Source organism: Coffea arabica, chromosome 2e, assembly GCF_036785885.1.
Source record: "Coffea arabica cultivar ET-39 chromosome 2e, Coffea Arabica ET-39 HiFi, whole genome shotgun sequence".
In the NCBI taxonomy this organism is placed as follows: Eukaryota; Viridiplantae; Streptophyta; class Magnoliopsida; order Gentianales; family Rubiaceae; genus Coffea; species Coffea arabica.
The window spans coordinates 69823013-69833609 of record NC_092313.1 but is presented as its reverse complement, the minus strand read 5'-3'; positions in this window follow the sequence as shown (position 1 = coordinate 69833609).

Here is a 10597-nt window from a genome sequence, read left to right as displayed (position 1 = left end):
TCCTTTATGAAATGCAAGTTAATCTACTTAAGTGTACTTTTATTCTCATGAGTCTACACGTCAAGCTCTACTCTTGTTGTTTCATTATTATTACCAACTTTCATTGAATAATAACAACTAAGAACTTGCTATTGGTGATCAAGCAATAACAAAATGATAAGCATGCACAAGTAAACAAGTTAATACAAGATGTAACAAGTGTAAATCATATCCACTTCATATCAAGTAGTCATAAGTTTTATCTACTCTCTAGATCTAGAAATTTAGTTACTCATATAAGATATAATAAAAAAACACATAGTTTCATTGCATGAACACATCATGAATCACAAGTTAAAGATAGAAAAGGAAAGTTTAGCCAAAATAATGAAGAAACTCCCAATGATCTTCAATTTCTTCAACAAAATGGTGTACAATGAAGTCTCCAATTGTTCTTCACAAAAAGTCCTAGCTAGAGAGAAAATATGGAGAGAAAACCTAACTAAGCTGCTCCAAAAATTCCCCTACAAAAGTTCCCTTTTTCTTCACAAAAAGGTCTCTTTTCTCTCTCTCCAATAATGTCTTTTTCTCCTTTTCTTTCCAAATTTGCCCTTTATTGAAATCTTCGCATATTGCTTCTTCAAGTGTACAAGAGGTCGTCAGCTTTCAGCCGAAATTTTGTGTGAAATATGAGTCAAAAAGTAAATGTGAAATGAGCACAAGTTGTTCTGTAAATTGCAGAGGAGAGAGGAAGATCCGAGGCCTGGATCTGAGGGGTGAAAAAGTGATCCGAGCTCGGATCTGTTCCTTCTGCATTTTCTTCACACGTTCTTCATGTAGTATCCGAGGCCTTCTTCAAAGCGATCTAAGAGCAGATCGCCTGGCCTTGGATCACAGGGGATGAGAATGGATCTGGGCTCGGATCCCTCTCCCCTATTTCCAGCTTCAAATTCTTTCCTCTTTCGCTCCTTGTTTCACTTGTACGTTGTCCTCCAACTAGCACTTTTCCTCTTCTTTATCTTATGTAAGTGTTTCATGCACCAATAACCTATAAAATATCACATGTCTATGCATTAATCTACTCATTTTACAAGTTCCGATTACTAAACAACACTCGAAGCAATTTGCACCAAAAAGAGCTTAAATATGGCTATGATCCTCTAAAAATATAACAAAAACTCGTGCAAAATCATACGAAATATATGTGAAATATTCACTTATCATTAAGAATTGTAGTATTCAACAAAATATGATGGCTAACGATTGGAGAAATAGTACCATTTTATTGATTTTGAACACGTCCAATTGGGGCCTGATCAAGATTGGACCAAGGACAAATGGGTTGTAGCACCCAAAATATGAGCTTCGAATCTTTTTTTATTGCAATCAAATTTGTTGAAAAAAAAAGTTAAAATTGGATGTTTTCACCATTGAAAATTCGTTGAAACGAATGCACATTTATTTTTCTACAATCAATCTTTAACAATTGAAGGAAAGCACGAAACGTATACATAAACACCAGATTCTCGTACCCGTGCAAGACACCTGATTCTGGAATTTGGACTCCCATACCAAATTGATCTAGAAGCCAAAAAATTTTGGGCCACTATGAAATTCAGAATGTCAATATTTTCTTTAGGTTTTTATCTATGGAGTGGCCTTAGATAACTTGTTAAGCAGGACTCTATCTAGTAATCTTAAAAAAATAGAAAAGAAAAGAAAAGAAAAAGAGTATAAATTGGGTGGTATAAAGGATTTTTCTGGTGAAAACAGCTAGTGAACATGAAAGTTTGTTGGGAAATTTTAGAATAAGTTTCTGAGGGGCTCTTTTATTATCAACTCTGTTTTCAAACTCGGATCGGACCGGCCGGTCCGACCAGTCGAACCGGGAACCGGTCACTTGTCCGGTCCGAGTTAGCTTTAAAAACCGGAAGATTAAAAATTCGATCAATCCTGGTCAAAAACCGGGTTTGACCCCGTTTGACCGGAAAATAAGAACTGGGCTTGTCATCACCATCATTTTCGTGAGCAGCCTTTTTTGACTTTTGTCCTGAGATAACGGGAGGGAAACATATTCGGAGATTTTGAGCCATGATGAAAGAATCTTTTTTTTTTTTACTTTTTTTTTGAAAGGTCAAAATATTTTTAATATTATAATTTGACCCCTAGGTTGTTAAAAATTGTTAATATACCTCAAATATTTCATACTTTATAAATGTTGTCTTAAAGTTTGGTGTTATTTTTCAATTAAGTCTATAATTTTAATCCTAAACTTGTTAATACTCATTAAATAATATAAATTACTACTTAATTGTTCTAATTTCTTTGTTTTTTCTTGTTAAATATATTTGAAACATCAAATATATATGAATACACCTTTATTAATATTAATATGTTATTAGGTATTTTACATATAATATTTTAATTTTTAAATAATTTTTATTTATGATGTCATCCGATTCAACCCCGATCGAACCCAATTGAACCCATTGACCCCTGACCCTTGAGCTTGACCGAGTCGATACCCGGTCCGGTTCTGAAAACATAGATTATCAATGGAATTGCCAGGGATATTAAAAATAAAATAGCTGAACAAAAACAAAGTTTAAGATAAAAAGATGGCTTCAAATCGTGATTCTAAATCACTCTTCTTTAAATTTTATTTGTCTAGAATTTGTGTATAAAAGAACTTGGATAAATATCCTTTAGGATAATTTGAAATGTGTTTGCCTTCTACTTTTTGTACCAAGTGAGACAAACACAAACTTAACTATGGTGTGTGTTTTTTTTTGGTAGAGAATTCTAGATAGTAAGAAAGTGATTTTCTACAATAAACCACTTTCTACTTGACCTTTTATAGAAGAGAGATTGTAAAGTGATCAAGTACTGCAACTTTTGTCCAACTAATTTGTAACTTTTCTTTAAATTGTATTGGTCAAAAGATTCTTAAACACTAATGCAAGTGTTCAGACATTCTTTAGTGATTTAGACACCATTTGGAGATTAATTAACCACCAAAATATGAAAAGCTGCCAGAATAGAAATTTGAAATATTTTGACAGTTATTGATGGATTCATCTGCGGATCAAGTTTGACATGTTTCAATCAAATTTTCACAACTCTCTAGAGTGCATCCGGCTCATTTTCCATAGAAATTGGCTCGGGATTCTCAATAATCCATGCCAAGTTCTCATTTTTGAAAATCTTCAACAAGAATTTCTTTAGAAACAAGTGAAAGAATTCAAAACTTGACAATAGCTGGCACAAAATGCATTGCTATGTTGTTTTTCAAGAAATTTGCTATCTTTTTTTTTTAATTTTAAGATCTGTCTCAATTTTTTTAGGTCTATTGTATCTATTAAAGTTGCAAATTTGTTGTTTCTATCGCATATTAATTTGATGTATCTTCTGCCATCAATGTAGATTTATGAGAATGAATTGTATATACAAAAAAAAAATGCATTGATTTGTTGTCTTTCAAGAAATTTGTTTTTCAAGAATCATGGTCTTCCCTAAGCAAGGATCAAGAAGATCATGAAGCTGATGAAGATGTAAAAATGATACCAGCTGAGGAACCAATTTTCTTTGCCAAGGCATGTGGCTATTCATCTTGGAACTGACTTTGCGTGCTTGGAATCACGCTGAGGAAACCAAAAGGACATTGCTGCAGCAATTGCAAGAACTGATGTCTTTGACTTTTTGGTTGACATAATGAAGGATGAAGCACCTCTATCAGTGCCTAGAAATGTAATGCCTTTAGGGAAATCTTCTGGTTCTCCGCATTACTATTACCAACAACCAAAGCAGTCGAGACTTTCTTTTTTGGTGCAAATTCTTATCAATGCTATTGTATTTTCTTTCTTTTGCAGATCTAACTACGAAGGTAACTATAGTTGGGCTGATCATATTGAGGACATGAAACTTGATTTGGAATTAGGGATAACGTATAATGTGTATATTGCCACCTTGAGTCTGGCATTGTGGTGCTGGTGATATATATATATAACTTTTTTCGTCCCTCACTTTTGAAAGTATATTTTTATGTCCTTTATAAATTCACATTTATCAAATTTGGTTCATAATTTGGTTTCCAACTAGTTTTCTGCCAGAATTCATCACGTACTTTGCATGTAATCATTTTTTGGGGGCAAAATTGTCAAATTAAAATTTACATAATCCGATCTATAGTCCCTTAAATTTCACAAAATGAATTGTTTCGTCCCTCACATTTTACAAAATAAAATTTTTAATCTCTCACATTTCACAAAATAAATTTTTTCATCCCTCATTGGCCATGTATACAAATAATTTTCTTCTTAAATCCATTTGTATATCTATTTGATTTCACCTGAACAGTATGAATAGCATGTATTATATCTATATTTGATTTCACCTAAACAGACTAATTGTAATTGTATACATGCTATTCAATAGATATATATGGGTTTAAATCTAACAATTTTGTTTTAAATCCATATATATATATATTTATTTGATTTTACCATGTGAATCTATTCAATATTTGTAACTTTTCTTTTTTGGTAATAATTCATTTATTGAGTTGTGTAATGAGACCATCTAATTAATAGGTCTTAATTCGAATTCTATAGTCATGCTAACAAATTGCAGTTTAAATATGAAGTTCTTACTCGCCACCTTTAAGACCAATAGTTGAATTTCTTATCTTGTGATTGTTTTAAAATTTGAAAGTATCAATCACTTACTTCTTTTTGTCATACTTTTCCTTTGTTTATTTTTTCTGTCCAAATGTAATTCGATATAAATACTTGATAATGTTTAAAATTAAATATCTTCTTTATTTTCAATTTTCAAGTAAAATGAAATGAACATGAGTGAAAAACTAATGATTTTTTTAAATTCCTGTATATATCTATTTAATTTCACCTGAATAGTATGGTCAAGTAAAATCAAATAGAGATATATTACATATTATTCATATTATTCAGTTGAAATTAAATAGATATATACATGAGTTTAAAAAAAAGTTATTCGTACACGTGATTAATGAGGGATGAAAAATTTATTTTGTAGAATATGAAGAATGAAAAAATTCATTTTGTGAAATGTGAAGGACAAAACATTCATTTTGTGAATGTGAGGGACAAGAAAATTCATTTTGTGAAAATATGAGGATCTATGGATCGGATTATGCAAATTTTAATTTGATAATTTTTTCCTTAAAAAATGATCACGTGCAAGGTACGTGGTGGATTTCGATCAAAAACTAGTCGAAAATCTAGATAGAGATCAAATTTGACTAATGTGAATTTATAAGGGACGTAAAAGTACACTTTTAAAAGTGAGGGATGAAAAAAGTTATTTTGTAAAATGTGAGGGACGTTTTGAACGATTTTACCTAATTTATTCATATTTGTGAATGTGAACACAAATACAACTGAAATACTTTTGTATCAGGAGTGCAAGACAAGATACAGCAAAGAGCAAAGACTAATTAAACACATGCATACTCTGCTCTTGTTGGTGGGTGGTTCATATATCCGAAGTCAATGATGGCTTTAAGTACAAGGTTTTTTTCGGGAATACAAGTGAGGAAATTGATTTTGAACACGCTCAATTGAGGCCTCATCAGATTGGATCAAGGACAAATGGGTTGCAGCTCCCAATGTATTATTCTTATCATTTTTTCCTTATCTGCTCATGTTCTTGTTTTCTCCAAGAAAACCTATTCCATTTCTTGCGCTGCACCATGCGAAGATAATATTATACTTCTCTAGATAAGCATCGTTCATTTCACTATCCTTCTCATTTTTTGGTAGTAGATGCTTGATTTCTAGAGAAGTTCAGCTAAGATGGAGATAAAGTCTGGAGACTTGAAACTCAGGGTAAAATGTAGTGGAAGCACTAAGGAGCAGAAGTTCAGCAAGGGGATGGTAGTGGAAGTCAAAAGTGATGAACAACGATACCATGGTTGGCGGTGGAGGTCAAAAGTGATGAACAAGGATACCATGGTTCTTGGTACACTGCAGCCATTGTTTGCCCCATTGCAGATGGCAGGTTTTTGATTGAATATCAAACGCTGAGAACAAGCCGACTAGAAGAAAGAATAGAATCACGAGACAATATACATAAAATTTTAATTTACATACTTAAGAATTTTAGTGTTCAACAAAATACGATGGCTAACGATTGGAGAAATAGTATCATTTTATTACCTAAATAGAATCAAGCACAACCACAAGCATCAACCTTGTGATCCTTTTAAAGATCTACGAGAAAGAAGAAAGACGAAACCATATATTTACTATCGCATAGCATTAGGGAAGGGTTCTAGAAACTGAGATTTCTCTTTTGGTGCAAATTTGTGTCAATGGAATTGTTAATTGTTTCGTTTCTTAGATCTAAACACAAAGGTAGCAAAATGTGATGGGCATTCCTTGAGGACATGAAACTTGATTTTGGAATTAGGGGTAGCTTTTGAAATATTGACACCTTGAGTTTTCATCTTCTTGTTTAATATACTTGAGCACCTCTTTTACTAGTTGTGATGACACATGAAGCGCACGGATTTCTCTTCACCTAATAAATATATATATATGTCAACGTTAATCAATTTGTTCTTGTGTGTCATAATTCATTTGCATTTGTGAATGTGAAAGCTGATACAATTGAGTTACCTGTAATTGCTTATTTTTTTCCCTTACTCTCATATGGGTTACTCCAATTACATGTAAATACTTGTATATTAGGAGTTCAAGGTTACATAGAGCAAAGAACAAAGATCAAATACATGCAGAGTCTAGTGGGAATATATTGTAGTTTTACCAGCAACCTTCTTGCTTCTTGCCTGATTTGCAATGACTTTTTTTCCCTTACTTTTACTGCATGATTTATGTGCTAACAAGTAGTTGGCATTACCAGCACAAGGTTTGCCAGGACATTACCAGGGTAGCACTAAGAGGAGTACTCCTACCTTACATGGGACCTGAGTAAGTTAGACAGCATACGCATATTCTCCAGTTGAGTTGAGAAGTTATTGTTCCCATGGTGGAAGGAAAATTCGGACATACTGTTTATGGAGTGTCCACTATTTAAACCATTGGTTACTTTATCTGGTACTACCAATGAAGCTACTGTTGGACCTCCTCTATGTTTGGTTGACATAGATGTCTATGGAAGTGCCTATCGTTTTTGTGTTAGGGCCGGCTAGAGTAAGTTGAAATGCAACATACAACTCACATAGAGAGAGTGATTATTGAGTCTCAATTCATGAAGAATTCTTCTAAGGTTTTTGAAATGAAAGTGCAGCAGCTTTGTCCTCCTAGACCTTTCAGTGTCTTTCAATTTTCCTGGACCTGTAGACCCAAGATTATGCTCTTTTTCCTTCAAGGCAATCGGTATTTTAGAGGTTGTTGTATCAAAGTTCAGAATGCCTCATCCTGATGAGCATTTCTTATTTCTAGGCCTGATAAATTTTCGGAAGTGTTTTCCTTATCTCTCGTAGAAGGAAAGAGAAGTCTTTTTTTATTGCTTCATTGTTTTTTGTGCTAGTGGAAAACAGATCTTTGACATTGGTAAAGTGGAAATTGGCCATATGCTACCTTCCGTGTAACTTTATGAATGGTTATTGTAACATGAATTTGCAGGTTGATCTGGTTATTGTATCGTTGAAGCATCTGTTCAGTCCCCAAATAATAGGTTATTGAGCCTGTACAATAATAAAAATGATAATCCTAGTTGCCAACAAAAGCAGTTTCGTGTCAATTCTAGTATTGGAGTAAGGACTCTGGATGTGCAATGGGTTACTAGATTCACCCTGGCTCCGAAGCGTTTACTAAATCCGATATACCAGAATTTATTCACGAGAACTTGTTAATTTGTATATAGGACAAGTAGGGTCGAATCCACAGGAACTGGAAGTAATTCGTTTCTACTAAAGTTCAAGTTATGGGGGAATTTTATGGAAATTAACAATAAGCTATGCTAATCGAATATTGTAATTAAAAAAAATTAAATAGCAAACTGTAGAGACTCAAATAGTATTGGACAGCTCTAGTCAAGAAGTAACTTCAGCAATGGTTCAACTAATTGATCATCGATGCAGAGATAATTCCAATTATTAACTAATAAATAGGTTATAACTGCCAAACAAGCGATGGCAGTCAACTCTTCCTTACTGTGTCGATGACTGAGGTACGCCCGTCAATCACTACTCTAATTGAGAAATAATCTTAGGTACGCCCGTAAGATTGAATTTTCCAATTGCCTTACGTATTAGAGGAGCCTTATTCTAACCAATAACACACTACCAGGGTTATTTTAGATTAGCTTGTGTATTCCCCTGACACAATCCTAATCATGCCAGTTGTTACTATTTTAGAACAATTAAACAATTATGGATTTAACGCTGCAATTGACACTAGATTACTAAATTAATTCAATGTCCAGTTCCAGGATATTCAATTAACGAAACAACCATAAACACCATCAATAGAGAATATGCAAATACCAGTAAATAAGAGAAAAAAATAAAATTAATTTGATCTCACAATTTTTAGATGAACCAAAGTCTCCGTTGCTCCTTGACTAGAAAAAGAGATTTAGTTCATCTCTGTTGAGAAAAATTCACGCAAAATTGTAAAACTAGTTGTTGCGTACATCGTCTCTAGATTGAGATGATCAAAACCGAATGAATAAATGAAAGTACAATGAAAGAGACGAAAAAGTCAAAATCTCCAAAAGTAGTCAAGAATGTCTGCCCAATCTTTCCTATCTAATTTCTATTGCTGATTGTCTTTTTTTTTTACTCCTCTACGGTTACCAAGTAAAAACAAAGGAAAAAGAGTCCTAATTTTTGTTGACTTCCTTCCTCTTTGGAAACTACCAAAAGAACAGAAAAAGGAAGTGTCCTCCTTTTTCTCCAAGTCTGACACATATTGTCCAATAGATAAGGAAACCAAATTGAATTAGTCTCCATCTTGTTGACTGCTACTCAAATTCCCTTGTTTTGCCTTTTTAACATATTTTATCCCAACTCCTTGCAATCAATACAAATTTTTAAAAGTAAGTAGAATCTGTCAATTAATGCAAATTTGATAATATAATAGGAGAAAATTAATTACAAAATAAATGACAAAATTGCGACTTATCAATTTCCCCCACACCTAAGCCATGTTTGTCCTCAAGCATGAGAACAACAAACAAACACTGATTCCAGACAATGCTATTACTCCATCTACCTTATTGTCAAGATACCAAGAGAAACACCTATCAAGCATCAATGGTCAAGATCCAAGAAACATCACATCGGTTAGCTTCTAAATCGCGGATTTCTCCAATTTATAGCAACTATTCTAAGAAAAAGGAATGGTCGATCAACATTTATCAGCAAATGGTCCAACTATTAACCAAAATCTCAACATTAAATCCATAAATCAGCAAGCTGACTTTAATCACATATTGACACAACCTTCACACTTCTTTTTGTTTTTATGATCTTTCTTCTTCTTTTTTTTTTCTTTTGAAGCAATAATAGGCTTAGTCTCTAGTCATTAGAGTATTTTGACGCGAACTCCAATATTTGTCAGATGAACGAGCCCGATTATTCAGCTCCTATCGTTTCGTGACCACGTACTCATAGAAATTATTATTTTTTGACGCGAGAATCGACACTTTTGGTGAAGATCCTCGATTACTCAGTAGTAATAACTAGCAGAGTACAACCAACTTTTATTCACAGTCAGGCAACAAAATAACTCAAAATATCACATAAAATAGCAGCAGTTAACCTCATTTCTTCAAACATGGAGAGCTAAAGTTAATAATTGGACCAATTCACATGAAAATCCCAAGCAGTTCTTCCTTATGTCTAGAAAAGTTAACCAGAAATTATAAGAGTCACAAAATCATCGATATTCATTAAAGAGATATTTTTGAACTCAACCGACTTAATTTGATACACTTTTATTACTAAAACTTGACAATAGCAGAACTAGAGCAAACAACCATCATTAATCTTTGGTAGTCACAGAACTGCTGATTACAAATAAAAGGAAAAAGAAAATAAAAGAAAAATAGAACAAACAACAAGAAATAAAGGAAAAACATCTGAAAAAAATACTAGCTGTACCACAGCTTTCCTCCTCACACCTAAATCCAACATTATTCCCAATAGAGGTAATAGAGCAAATAAAGCAAAGAGGACAATGAAACTTCCCCGAAGACATGGTGGAGGTTCTCGACTGGCTATGGGATAGGTGGGAATGGCGGAGCAGCCGCGGCTGGCGATGCTTGGCTAACGGCGTGCGGTGGGCGAGATGACTGGTGGGAGCAGAAGCATCGTTCGGCAAAGGCAGTTGACAGCAGGGGTTTTGAGGGTGGCGGCGCACGTCAGTGAGTAGCAGCGACGCAAGTCGGCGACGGTGACGGTGTAATGTGCTGCGGTAGTGTTGTGGCACGCAAGAGATGGGCAACGCGGGTTGGCGTGCATTGGGTTTCGGCCGAAAGAGAAGGAGGGGAAAACAGGGGAGAAGGAAAGGAAGAAAAGAGAGAGAGAAAAAGAAAGGAAGAAAGAAAGAAGAAAAAAAGTTTCAATTTTTTTTTAAAAAAAAAATTTGAATTCAAATTTTAAAATTTGAAA